Below are 9,946 nucleotides of genomic sequence, written 5' to 3'. Positions count from 1 at the left end.
GCTTTACCTGGTAGGAATGTGATCGGCTGTTTCTGAGAGTGATGACACTGATCTGATCATTACATTGAGGTGCTCACTTGGATGAACGGTAACGCAAAACCCATCTCACGCGACACGCCGTTCTCACCCAGGTCATCTGATGTGTATCAAATTATGATCTTTGTCCGACAGCTGGTTCGGGGTGCGATATATAGTTACATATAAACAGTTACATATAAGCAGAGAAGACATAGGAGGTGTAACTGTAACAGCACAATATAGAGGTTTCAGGTGCTGTATGACTCATAACATTTTTTTCTTCATGTTATCCAAGTATTATACCTAAAAATTTTCATATTTTTCCCCCACAATTATCTGTAGTATAAACATGTCATTTGGCTGCTTGTAAAAAAAAAAAAAAAAAAAAAAAAAATCGTAACACTGTTTGTAAACAAAACAATAAAATTGTATAGAAAACAACCCAATGTCTAGTAGCCATAAAAGCAACAGCCATTTTATTTATTTATTTTGTTTGTTTGTTTATCATTAATAAGTGTAGAAACTGTATAGAAAACACCACAATGCCTAGTAGCCATTGCCAGTTTTTTTGTTTTTGTTTGTTTGCTATCAATAAGTGTAAAAATGAACGCAGTTTCTGGTGTGAATGTGCAAGTATGGACCCCTTTGGTGTTTGTAAACAAAACGTTATGCGCACCCAACCTGGTTGCCAAAAGATCCAAGTAGCCTAGCAACCTCTCGTTATTCAGGAATCAGATTGACGGTAGCTACGATGTTATCCACTTATTATTATGAATAAGTAGCCACTTATCATTATGGATTAGCACTAAAGCACTAAGCACTATTTGACTGAACTGGCACTTTCAAATGGTCTAATTCTAGCACGTCCTTATGGCTTGGTGTCCTGTCAGTGGCTAAATGGTGCTAAGCATTGACCTAGCCTGCGATGATTGTACAGGTATGCATGTCTGATAGCATTTATACTAGGGAGAAATTGAGAAGTGCTGCCAAAACAGACATCAAGCTGAACAAAGTTAGCCAAGCAACTCCTCAGTAAGAACATAGCCTAGATATCTAGCATTAGGGAACTAGTTTCAACGATGTAGTATTTAGGATTGTTAAAGCAATATAAATTAGGCATGTTAGCTAACTAGCCTGTTAAAACTGTTAAATTCTTAGTTAGTACACTAACCTCACTGATATGGTGGTTAGCTACTGATTGATTGAGTTGTATGCTGTAAAAATGAAGGTGTTTATGTACACTTTTTTGATTCTGACACCCAACAGCACAAAGCAATATTTGAGTTAGCAGCTCCTAAAGTCAGACAACAACATTTATCAGTAATGCAAATGCTTGGTAATGCTTGGGGACTGGACTTCCTGAAAGGGTCTGTATGTTACAGCCCAGACTGAACAGATGTTTGATGATGATAATGAGGATGCCGAGAGAACATACAGAGCCTAAACACACGGATATTAAAGTACACAGGGTGACCTCGGAGCAGAGGATAACAGAGATGGCATTTGCTGATAGAGAACACCCACACAGTCCAATTATACACTCTGTTCCTGTTTTATCGCCTCATCTCTCTTTCTCTAGCACTCTAATCCCTTTTCTTTCTCTCACCCTTAAACACACATTGTCAAGAGTTTCACAAGTGTCTCGAAATGGAGTAGATGACCTGAAGTTAAAGTAAGTCAGCAGTGTCCTATTTACAGCTCTGCTGCTGAAGTAAGTTGCGGCAAGATTAATGTTCACAGTGGAGTCCTTGAGTTTGCAGTTTCTCATGACAAGTAGGCCGAACGTCCGGTTTTTCCACACTCATATGACTTCCAAACATCCAAAATGTCTGACGTGTGGCCTTTCAGACCTGCTTTAAGTCCTGAGATGGTGTTCCTGTACCACTGATTTGAGACCAGATATGAAAACTACGAAACTGAGACACGTATTTGATTGGATTTGCATCTTCTTAGGTCTTAGGTCATTAAAAAAAGGTAGTTTGTTCCCAGTCAGCCTCATCCCACATTGCATCGATGGGTGACCTTTGATCTCACCTGATCCCATTTTGGTCCATTGAGTAGGGCGAGAGATGACTGGATGCTTCATGGATTCCATCCTGTTCAGTCAGCAAGGAGTGATTGTCTTTCTTGGCGAGATCACGACACGTCACATGTCATGATCAGACTGTCCTGTATATATGTCTGGGGAAGAGATTTTTTTTTTACATTTTGCCATAATAATAAGAATATCTTACTTCATTAACTGATTAATACTACATATAAACTAACCTGCACATGTGCCAGTGACGATATCATCATCAATCTGTTGTAGAAAAAGAACTAAAAATGTTCATCATTACACAGAGAGACAAATCTGAGTGAACACAGTGTCATGTTCTCATTGTGTGGACTTTACACTGACATAATTATTAATGCAGCTAATTAATCCAATGCCTACTCCAAAAACTAATGCTAACCTTTACCTCAGTAAACCAAAGGAAAACTTTAGGCTGTGTCAATGTCCCCACAAGGTCAAATATGCTTAGATATTATAACTCTTGGGCTGAGATTTGGTGTCTGCCAAGATATAAAAAAAAACAAACAAACTCCTGACTCAATAAATGTGTGAAGACACAACGTCGCTGCATGCAAAGGAATCATTTCTGATATAAACTTTCCAACCGTCGTTTTGAGTGATCGGCTTTCACCAGACTAGTTTAAATGATGTTGTGGAAATCAGACCTTGGTGTTTGGATGAAGTCGGTGCTGTATTTACATTGCTGAGGTCAGCAGGTAAGCCAACATACACGCCTCCATAGTTCTTCCTCTTCTCATCATCCGGAGAGGCATCCTCAGTCCTAATGGCACAGACAAAGTGAATGCAGAAAAGGCATGGACAAAACATTGTGTGTTTACATGCAGTTACATAATACAGTGTACACTGGGAAATAAGAAAATATACACCAGCCGATCAGCCATAACATTAAAACCACATGCCTATGTGTAGGTCCCCCTTTGTGCTACCAAAACAGCTCTGACGCATCTAAGCATGGACTCCACAAGACCTCTGATCTTTTCCCCAGGTAAGCGACACACATTCACTTCACCCGTCCACATGATGTAAAAGATGACGTGATTCATCAGACCAGGCCACCTTCTTCTATTGCTCCATGGTCCAGTTCTGATGCTCACGTGCCTATTGTAGGAGCTTTTGGTGGTGGACAGGGGTCAGCATGGACACTCTGACTGTTCTGCAGCTACCTATTAATGAAGTTGATATACCTAAACAAAACCACATCTTTTTCAATCATTTATTCAACAGAAATATCAATAGACGTGAAATTCTTCTGTGGAAAAAGTAAGTACATCCTTGGCCTCTGAAGCTAGTATTACCTCCTTTAGCAGAAATAACTTCTTGTAGGCGTTTTGGATAATTATCCACCAGTCCCTGACATCGGCTTGCTGGAATTTTTGACCAGTCTTTCATACAATATTCTTTCAGTTGCACGATGTTTGAGGGTTTTCTTGCATGTACCACCCATTTCAAATCTCCACAACATTTCAATAGGATTCAAATCCAGGCGTTGACTAGACAATTCCATGACCCTCAATTTCTTCTTTTTGAGACATTCATTGGTGGATTTGCTCGTGTGCTTAGGAACATTATCCTGTTGAAAGGTCCACTTTCGGTTCAACTCCAGCTTTCAGACAGATGGCCTCACATTATCTTCAAGCACTCTTTGAAATGATGCAGAATTCAAAGTTGAATCAATGAATGTAAGCTGTCCAGTCCCTGAGGCAGCGAAACAACCCCAAACCATAATATTTCCACCACCATGCTTCACAGTTGGTATGAGGTGCTTCTCCTGAAAAGCTGTCTTTGGTCTGCGGCAAACATGTCTGCTGTTACTGTTGCCAAACAACTCCATCTTTGATTCGTCTGTCCAGAGCACATTATTCCAAAAGGCCTGGTCTTTGCCTATATGCTCATTGGCAAACTGTAGTCTTGCAGAAGGCTTTTTCCTGGCACGCCTCCCATGCAGGTCAAATTTGTACAATCTCCTTCTGATTGTAGAAGCATGCACTTTGACACTAACAGCTTACTAGCAGATCCTGTGATGAACTTTTGGGGTTCTTGGAGACTTCTTTTTACATCAGACAGTCTGCTCTTGGGCTGAATTTACTGGGACGGCCAGTCCTGGACAAACTGGCAGTCATTTGAAATCTGCACCATTTGCAGATGAGTTTCCTTACAGTGGAATGATGTAGTTCAAATAATTTGGAGATCTTTTTAAATCCCTTGCCAGACTCATAGGCATCCACAACCAGGCCTTAGTGAACTCTTTAGATCTTGGCATGATGACGCCACACACCTCAATAGCAAAGGGAACACCAGACACTAGATATGAGAGGGATATAAATAAGACAGTTTCCACCTGCACTCCCTAAGCAGGTTCTAATCACTGACACCCAATCTTCAACACCTGATTCTAATTTTATGGATTTGAAGGTGTGATAAATGTAGGGGTGTACTTAATTTTTTCATGTGACTGATCTGTTTTTTGTTCATTTAAATTGTTTAAATGACTACTAAAGTGTCAGCTTTATGTGTTATTTGATGAGTGTATCAGCTTTATTAATAGGCACAGTTCCAAAGATGATCGAATGTTTGCTTGCCCAAATATGTCCAAAAACCGAACAATTTCCATGGGGTGTACTTGTTTTTTCACATGACTTGTAGTTGAAGGTTTCCAGAGAAACAGGACATTTTGGACAAAAGTCCTACATCACCAAAGTCCTTCTGGAACACGATGTTAAATCTTTTAATACTTCTGTTATTATTACTGAAATATGCTTCAGTTCCTTCCTGGATTATTACTTTATATACACTGGGCTCCAAAAGTCTGAGACCACTAGTGACACTGCTTCTAATTTTCATTATTCTCAACTTTAATACATTTTTGTTATAACAGATCATATTTATCAGGAATAACGTTCATGAAAAGAAGAATCCTAGAAATATTTACATGAATGTATATTTTTGCTTTAATTAATAAGCTGGCACAGACCCCACAAAGTTCAGTAGAAGAGATAAAACTCTAGGAAAATGAGTTCTATTAAGGTCAGTATCATAAAGTGGCTTAAATTTAAATACTGACCTAGAAATAGTGCAGAATCTTGAACATTGTATCAAATATTGAACATTTCCTTTCTTTATTTCACATGCTTAAGAAGAATTTTTTTCTCTTTTTTTTTCAGTTTTAAGTGAAAGTTTTAAATGAAAAGAGAAACTTCCAGCTTTCCAACGTGGTCTCGGATGTTTAGGGTCACTGCATATGTGATCTGTAACAATGTGTGATATTTTATTATGTAAAGGAACATCTGTGAAACCAAATTCATTCAACGACTTGTCGCTCTAAATTGTCTTCTTTAAGGCAACATTTTGTTCACAATACAAACTGACGACACAAACCGACAGGGTGAACTAGATGGCATCATTTGGCGAAAAATGAACAAACTGACTGTGCAAATTGCACCCAAATAATGTCTGGTGGAGAAGATATTGAGAGTGGCCTCCTTCAGCTGGTGATTACGGATATTGCTGAGGGCAAGTGGCTCTTGATTTGATAGGACTTGTTTTGAAAGTCACTTCGTTAAAGGTTTCTACTCTCCCACTGAGAAGTGTGATTGGCTGTTGTCTGGGGTATGTGCAAGCACTGCATGCCATAAACTCTAAGGGCCCTATCAAGCCTGGAGAGAAGCAAAGCCATGTGTGTGTGTGGGCCTGATTCTTGGAACTGTTTTGAGAATAACAGCCTGGGCTCTATCCCCCAGCTGCTTGAAGCTGAAGTACTGAGTTGATTGACATGCGGTTCCAGGTAGCCTCAGGACCGACTGAGTCACACAAGTGGTTTCTAGTACGTTCTTCCACCTCCTCTGCATACCTCGATCATCATTTCCGATGGAAAGATGTTGACGCTGGGAGGGTGGAATGACAACTAAGCCCAAGTGTTTTTTAAATAGGCACTGACTACATCCTAGAAGCATTTGTGAGGATAGAGTATACTCACTCGCCTTTGGCAGCTTCGGGTTGACCTGCGGAGAAAAAAAACGAGACGTCACTTTTATTCATGTTCAAAGCATGTTACGGAATGGAGCAATAACGTTTGGAGGGGTGTCGTGAAAGAGTGCACAGACTGTACTGTAAATACTATATGGCATCATGATGGGACGTGTCGTCAGGCAGATTCTGCCTCTTGCCATTGAAAAGATGGAAAACACTCCATCAGTTCACTTTATATTAACCGGACGACGAGTCGTCATGTAGAACCTCAGTATGCGAGCTTGTATACGAGGCTGCCTTCAGCAAGGGTGTGAAACATAATACCGTTAAATATAATCCTATTGTGCAGGATTTACTCTTTAAAATGCGTGTAGATGACTGAACAATTCAAGTATGTAAACGTCCATCGTTTTTCCCGTATCGCTTATCTTACACAGGGTCACGGGGGAGCAGGGAGCCTATAACAGGGAAGGAGGGGGACACCCTGGACAGGGTGCGCAGGGCACATACACACACTATGGACAATTTGGAAATGTCAATCAATGCATGTCTTTGGACTGGGGGAGGAAACCGGAGTACCTGGAGGAAACCCTGAAGCACACGGAGAACATGCAAGCTTCAGGCACACAGGGTGTCGGGTGGAGGCATGATTCTAACCCCCAACCCTGGAGGTGCGAGGTAAACGCGCTAACAACTAAGCCATCATCCCCCCCAACATGTAACAATAAAGTACCTAAATCCAGCAACCCAGTTTTGTAACTAAGCAATCTGGGGTAACTGCCTCTAGATTTGGCCATCATTTATTGTACACTCATTGATAAAGAACAGTTTTATTTGGTAATTAGCAAAGCCAGTTTCTGGAAAACTAACCAGGTCAGATTAACCAGTTTAAATCTAACCGCTCCAGTCCAAAGACATGCGTTGTAGGCTGACTTGCATCTCTAAATTGTCTGTAGTGTGTGAATGTGTGTGACCCGTGACCCTGTGTAGGATAAGCGCTACAGAAAATAGATGGATGGAAAACAAACCAGTTCAAATGAACCAGTTTACAGTTTCTAGCGCATATATAGATTACCTGGATATGAGAAGGGGTTAAAAGTAATCTAAGGTAAATGGGGGGAGTGAGTGAGAAAGAGAGAATGTGTGAATGTGTGAATGGGTGAATGGGTGTGTGTGTGTGTGATCAGCCCTGTGAAGTAGCTTCAGGTTGAGGTAAACAAATTGATTGCTGTGTCTCCCAGCCACAAACACAGTTAATGAAATGTGTCCCATCATGATTACCTTTCTCAGTTCACATGCAGTGTCACATCATGGCCTTATTATGATATGGTTGTATCTGGGTCGAGATTAAATGTCAGTGATCTATGTTGATCAACGCCCGAATAAACATAATGTTCCTAAGTAAAGTGTATAATGCAGTCCAGTAGCAGGCAATGGACAACAGCTACCTGGACAGAGCACACGGATTCATTCATACTTATGTTTAATGTTGCATGTGCATGTGTGTGTGTGTGTGTGTGTGTGTGTGTGTGTGTGTGTGGAACAGTATGAGTCATACTGAAGCACTACTCAGATTGCTGTGTTTCTCATGAGCAATGTACACATGTAGACATATACACAGACAAACAGATGCGAAACAAATGCTGCATTTGATTCAGTCTCAATGCAATGACTGCAAAACACATGAATCATAACGTGTAATAGATAAAGTTATCTCTGCTGGAAACAAATGTGAACAGTTAAAAAAAAAAAAATGCTTCCATAAATCAGTGCATCCTTAGGATATTATTGAAGCATTCCCATTCAACAGTCACGGGATTTATCATCTTACACGGTGATGACAGCTGCATGGGAATCCACACGGATAAAACGAGATCTCACACACACACACGCACTTACACAAACTTGAAGTCACTGAGGTGCACTTACCTCCAGCTGTGCTGGCTACAGAAGAATTTCCACAACCCATCGTTCGGAATGTGCACAATGGAGACACGAATATGAATAATAAAGACCAGAGTGTGAATGAGGGCCTGAGAGAGGATAAATGGATGAAATAATATACAAAGGATTACTCCAACAGGGACGGAGGGATGCGTGTGGACGTGAAGAGAGAAAATGAGTGAGTGAGGAGGAGGAGGAGAGGACAGAGAGACTGCCTCTGAGCTGCTGTGACTATTACAATTCCCTCCAGTCGCAGACAGAGCGAGAGAGAGAGAGAGAGAGAGAGAGAGAGAGGGATAGGAAATGGAGATGTAGGTAGAAGAGGTATTCCTCCACCTTGTCAGCATTGCCCAGGTAACAGTAATTCAGATTCGCTGTGTGCGCTATTGAAGGTAGATTTTAATAAGCTGATGAGATTTTCTTTTACACACAGTCATTGCATTAAAAAGATTTACAGCCTGCAGGATTTTAAAAAGTTTTAATCACACTGACAATGCAGTTAGCAGCCTGACAGTTATTAGAAGAAAAAATGTAGAGCAAGACTTTGATTACGAGAAGCCAATTATGCTATATATATATATATATATATATATATATATATATATATATATATATATATATATATATATATATTTTTCAAACTTCTCATCAGTTTCCCTGAAATCCATCAACAGTTTCCCAGCAAACCTTAAGGATGATAGCATGTGTGATAAACATCAAAGACAAACTTATTACACTTATATAAGATGTATAATCTTTACAGATCTTTATTGGAAAGGGTTTAAACAATGTTTTTCATGTTTGGAACAATCCTTAAGATACGAACAGTTTACAGGTGGTAAGCAATTAAGGTCACGGTTACAATAATTTAAGACACTAAAGAGACCTTTCTACTGACTCTGAAAAACACCAGAAGAAAATGCCTAGGGTTCCTGCTCACCTGCGTGAACATGCCATAGACCTGCAGATGTGTCCAGAGCAATAAACTGTAAAGTCTGTAATGTAAGACGCCTAAGACAGTGCTACAGGGAGACAGGAAGGACAGCTGATCATCGTTGCAGTGAGTGGCAAACCACGTGTAACCGTGTGTGTCCCCCAGACGTGATCGAGAACTTGCAAATGCCTTGGTGGAAGAGTGGAGTAACATCTCACAGCAAGATCTGACCAATCTGGTGCAGTCCATGAGGATGAGATTTACTGTAGTACTTAAAGCAGCTGGAGGAGACACCAGATTCTGACTGTTACTTTTGATTATTGACACCCCCCTTGCTCAGGGACACATTATTACATTTCTGTTCATCAAATGTCTCTGAAACTTGTTCAGTTTATGTCTCAGTTTTTTATTGGTTTCATGTTAATACAAATATTTACACAGCAAGAAATTTGCTGGAAATAAAAGTAGTTGAATGTGAGAGGACATTTAATTTTTTGCTGAGTTTATACACACACACACACACACACACACACACACACATATTATATATATACACATATATATATACACATATATATACACACACATACATATATATATATATATATACACATATATATACACACACATACATATATATATACACACATATATATACACATATATATATATATATATATATATATATATATACACATATATATATATATACACATATATATATATATATATATATATATATATATATATATATATATATATATATATATATATATACGCGCACACACACATTATATATTATAATATATATATATATATATATATATTATAATATATATATATATATATATATACACACATATACATATATATATATATATATATATGTGTGTGTGTGTGCGTGTGTGTGTGTAGTACGTATGTACTCATGCAATATACCGTTGGAAAGCTAAGAATCTTGTGATTCAATTGATGTAAACCATTTAAAATCAATGTCTTTGTCAGAC

General features: G+C 39.2%; 1 long non-coding RNA gene across 1 annotated transcript; it reads right to left on the bottom strand.

Annotated features, from left to right (window-relative positions):
- Positions 1-5,889: 5,889 nt before the first annotated feature.
- On the bottom strand, positions 5,890-8,053 carry LOC128623666 (uncharacterized). Its single transcript, XR_008388627.1, has 3 exons — positions 7,991-8,053; positions 6,069-6,093; positions 5,890-5,976 (listed from the first exon to the last, which is right to left on the bottom strand). It is a non-coding gene; the product is annotated as an uncharacterized LOC128623666 (long non-coding RNA).
- Positions 8,054-9,946: the final 1,893 nt, after the last annotated feature.

The sequence above is a fragment of the Ictalurus furcatus genome, chromosome 19, assembly GCF_023375685.1.
Source record: "Ictalurus furcatus strain D&B chromosome 19, Billie_1.0, whole genome shotgun sequence".
Classification (NCBI taxonomy): Eukaryota; Metazoa; Chordata; class Actinopteri; order Siluriformes; family Ictaluridae; genus Ictalurus; species Ictalurus furcatus.
The sequence above is the reverse complement of the archived record's forward strand: the minus strand, read 5'-3'. Positions and strand labels throughout refer to the sequence as shown.